The sequence below is a fragment of the Coenobita brevimanus genome, chromosome 75 (genome assembly GCF_032717465.1).
Source record: "Coenobita brevimanus isolate Jiangsu-jjx chromosome 75, ASM3271746v2, whole genome shotgun sequence".
NCBI lineage: Eukaryota > Metazoa > Arthropoda > Malacostraca > Decapoda > Coenobitidae > Coenobita > Coenobita brevimanus.
The window spans coordinates 19,927,968-19,933,041 of NC_137028.1; the positions used below are offsets into that span (position 1 = coordinate 19,927,968).

At 41.9% G+C, this 5,074-nt stretch overlaps 1 pseudogene; it reads left to right on the plus strand.

Moving 5' to 3' along the window:
- Window positions 1–2,121: 2,121 nt before the first annotated feature.
- Window positions 2,122–2,244, plus strand: LOC145408149 (5S ribosomal RNA; annotated as a pseudogene).
- The last annotated feature ends 2,830 nt before the right edge of the window (window positions 2,245–5,074 follow it).

The following is a 5,074-nucleotide window of genomic DNA, read 5'->3' on the forward strand; positions in this document are numbered from 1 at the left end:
CTTCCATACTCACCTCCCTATTTCTCATCACTGCTTTCAGTGTACCAACAACCTTCCTTCCCTGCTGTACCCTTTCATTTACTTCATCCCCCAAAGTTCCATCCTTACTCATCACACTACCCAAGCACTTGAATGCACTCACATTCTCCATATCCTCACCATCCAACCTCACTGCACACTCAGTGACTTCATTCCTCTCAAACACCATAACTTTACTTTTGTTTACATTAACTTTCAGCTTCCTCCTCCTACACACTGTCCCAAATTCATTCACCAAACCTTGCAACTCCCATTCATCTTCACTCAACAATACTGTATCATCAGCAAACAGCAACACCGGAAGCTTCCAAATCTCACCCTCATTCATTAGGGCCACCCCCACATCCACTGCCCTACCTTGAACCTCCTTTACAACCCCATCCATATATATATTAAACAGCCATGGAGACATTACACACCCCTGTTTCAGTCCCACATTGAGATCAAAGAACTCACTCAGCTCACCATCCACTCGCACCGTAGCCCTAGCTCCCTCATACATACTCTTCACAGCACTCAACAATTTCCCCTCCACTCCATATATTCTTAATACCTTCCACATACCTTGCCTATCTATTCTGTCATAAGCTTTCTCCAAGTCCATGAAGGCAGCATACACTTTCCTTCCCTTCTCTAGATACTTCTCCACTAAACATCTTAGAACAAATATCTGGTCTACACACCCTTTTCCCTTCCTAAATCCCCCTTGTTCTTCTCCAACTAGCTCCTCTGTCATATGCCTAACCCTATCAATGAGTATTCTACCATATATTTTACCAGTGACACTAAGAAGGCAAATACCCCTATGGTTACCACATACTTCTCTCTCCCCTTTTCCTTTGTACAGAGGAACAATTATACCTGATTTCCAGTCCTCTGGAACCCTTCCCTCTTCCCAAGCCAATCTACACAACTTCCATATCCACTCCACAACAATCTCACCCCCATACCTAAACATTTCACCACACACTCCATCAATTCCTGGGGCCTTTCCCACCTTAATCTTCTTCATCGCTTCCACTACTTCCGACCGACTGATCTCTTCCTCCCTCCTCTCATCTCTTCTTCTCCCAGCCATTCCCCAACCACTTATACTCACACTGCTCTCACTCTCTACATTCAACAAATCCTCAAAGTGCTCCTTCCATCTCCTCACTTTCTCTCTCTTCTCCACCAACAATCTATTATTCCTATCCTTCACTCCCCTACTATTTCCCCTTTCACACTGCCTTACTTTCTTTATCTCCTTCCAAAACAATTTCTTACTCTCCCTCCATTTCACACTCAGATTCCTCCCATACTCTTCATTCACTTTCTTCTTACTCTCCTTCACCAGTCTCTTAACCTCCCTTCTCCTGCTCACATATACCTCTCTCTTCTCTCTCTCATCTTCTCCCCTACCTCTACTCACCAACCATTCACCATATGCCTTCTTCTTTTGTTCCACAGCTCGTTTCACCTCATCATTCCCCCATGCTGTCCCTTGCACACCCTTGCATCTCCTCCTCACTCCACAAACCGCCTCACACGCTGCACTTATCTCTTCCGTGAATATCTTACATACGTCTTCCACCCCTTCCATCTGCTCTAGCTCATGCCTTCCCAATCTTTCTTCCACTATGCTCTTATACTCTGTCCTTTTCTCACTATCTTGCAATTTCTCCACTCTTCTCACAGGAGCTGCTTCCTCCTGTCTTCCCCTTCGTCTCCTCAACCACTTTCTTTGCAGCTCTACCTTGGCCATCACTAAGTGATGGTCCGAGACTCCATTCCCCCACCCTCTCCACACTCTTGCATCGAACACTTGTCTTCTCATTCGCTCATCCACACACACGTAGTCTATCATTGCCTTTCGTTCAACAAGTTCACCATCCATCCTCCTCATTACTCTCCATGTATACCGGTGGATCATCTTATGACGAAAGTAGGTGTTGGCTATTGTCAACCCCTTACCAGCACAGATGTCCACCAAAGCACTACCATTCCCATCTACTTCAGCTGGCACACCCCACTGACCAACCACTCCATCCGATGCCTGTCAGGTAAACTGGTTATAAGACTTTATTTCTTGCTTTAATGTTATTTAATAGTACTTTATACCATGTTGAGTACACCGCTTCCCGTCTGATCAGCGAAGTTAAGCAACGTTGGGTCTGGTTAGTACTTGGATGGGTGACCACCTGGGAACACCAGATGCTGTTGGCATCCCTACGTGTCAAGTGGGGTTGGTGGAGGATTAGTGCCCCTCCCTGTAAAACAATTAACTCTAAGCCCTTGGCCACCCCGTTTGGGATACATGGCGTCTGGCAATGAATGAATGAAATGAATTAACATGCACATAAACTAACCAGAACACTAATGTAAATATTTAACTTACAAATACAGTATTGTGGATAAGCAGTACAGTGAATCACATGATCACATGATCAAAACAAACTGTGCGTGCTGCACTGATGTTCGAGGGTTTGGCCTTTCAAAAGCCTCTCGCTTAAATTTATTGTTTTCGTATTTATTCTTTAATCTTACGTTGTCTTATACGTATCCCAGCACTAACCGCGTATAATTGCGAGCGCGTTCAGTGAGAACTTGTTCAGGGTGAGCTTACTGTATATATATAGCAAGCTCGCCCCTAATGCGAGGATTCGGTTCCAACCATGGCGCGAAACCGCTTAAGTTTAACTACTCCTTATTTTGCTCCCTAGACCCCCAAAATGTGGTGTTTTGCTGTTATCTGCCATAGGTAATCAATATGAAGCACTTTCTGTGGTTAGAAGGTTTATGTAAAGTTATAACTTACAAATACAGTATTGCAAAGCAAAACTTCAACACACAAATACTTAAACACAAGGCAACATTCTGATGCCGATTGGTTTTGGAACAATACATCGTCAAGTCAATTCGCTATCACAACAATAACAAGACAATTTGCTGTCATTAATGAAAACAGCTGTGGATGATGCTGGAATATAATTCAAAGGCGAAATAAGTATATTTATAGAATGATGGAGAATTGTTCAGGGTGTGAATTGTCCTGATGGGGAATTGTCTGGCGGCAAATTGACGACGGAGAATTGTCTTGGAACCCGCCAATCATGGGTAATCATATAAATCAGGTTAATTGGTTACAAGGCCTTATTTAATGCTTTAACTTTATTTAATTGCTTTAACTTACATAACAGAACAGTAAATATTTAACTCACAAATACAGTACTGTGGAAAATCAGTGCAGCATATCTATAATGAACAAGTAAAAAAGGCAATATTCCGACACCTATCAGGTAAACTGGTTATAAGACTTTATTTCTTCCTTTAATGTTATTTAACAGTACTTTAACTTGTACATAAACTTACCAGAACGGTAATGTAAATATTTAACTTACAAATACAGTACTGTTGAAAAGCAGTACAGCAAATCACATGATCACATGATCAAAATAAACCATGCGCGCTGTGCTGAGGTTCGAAAATTTGGCCTTTCAAAGGCCTCTCTTGCATAAATTCATAGTTTTCGTAATGGTTCTTTAATCTTACGTTGTCTTATACGTATCCCAGCACTAACCGCGTATAATCCGAGCGCATTCGGTGAGAACGTGTTCAGGGCGAGCTTACTGTATATATATATTGTGTATAATATATATACAGGTAACTTGCACGGAACACGTGGGTTTCGTTCCCACCGTGCCATGTTAGGTGCAAAATCGCGTATATTTAAACTACTCCGTATTTTGCTCCCTAGACCCCCCAAATGTGTTGTTTTGCTGTTATCTGTCACTGGTAATCACTAGAAAGCACTTTAAGTGGTTAGAAGGTTTATTTAATGTTATAACTCACAAATACAGTACTCCAGAGCAAAACTTCAACACACAAATACAGTAATCCCTCTAATATCCGGACGCCCAATAACCGAACATCCCCACTAACCGAACCTTATCGTCCTGGGATCAAACATTCCCAAAATGGTCCGAAAATCCAAAAAAATTGGGAAAAAAAATCGATTTTTTGCCGTCCGTAATTTGAACTTGCCGCGCGCGCCGCGTGAGAGCATTGTTTTGGTTCGTCATTCCTCCGACGTCCGATAGAGCGCCGCTGCATCCTCCCCACTTCCCGCCTGTCTCTCACCGCGACAAGACCTACGCTCTTCGCCATGGCTTGGGAAAAGTTAATGTGCAACACTTAAATTTAATGGAACATTATTTTGACTAAAGTGAACACTGTGAAAAGAACGGACTTCTGTGTGTTAGTGACTAAGTTCAGTGCAAGACTTCAGGAAGAGTGTAGTGCAAGTGCTTCAGGAAATCGTTCTTACTGTCAGAGTCCGAGAGGAGGCGGTTATTCATCGAGGTGGCCAGGGACTTGCTGTAAGTAGCCAAAATGTTTCATGTTGTACTATTTTCCATACTATATTTACCAGAATGTTTCATATTGTATTTTTTCCCATACTATACTTACCAGAAAGTGTCATACTGTACTTCTTTCCATACTAAACTTACCTCATGCATGTGCAGTAGGAATGTGTTTTTCAGAGTTCGGTTAGGTTCGGTTAGGTTAGGTTCGGTTAGAGTCCATAAGTACCAGAATGTTTATTAATGTATGAACATACTTCTAAACCCACATTTTATGTGTCTATTGCATTTATTTCAGTCATTTATGTGCCTTATTGGTGTGATTTGGGTGTTAAATAGGTGCTATGCATGTCCGGAGGGAGTTGTATAGGTGTTTCTCTGTGTTAGGGTCCGTAAGTACAAGTCCATAAGCTGGGGCCCAATATCCGGACAAAACCAATATCCGAACCTACTGATGGCTCTATTGATCCGGATATTGGAGTGATTACTGTACTGTACGTAAACACAAGGAAACATTCCGACGCCGATCATAGGTAATCATATAAATCAGGTTAACTGGTACCAGTGCTTTAACTTACAAGTACATACCAGAACAGTACATATTTAACTTAGAAGTGCAGTACTGTGATATCGAATGATTTCAGTACATAATCTGTTAGGAATGGCTAAAAAAAAAGTGTTATGAATATTTT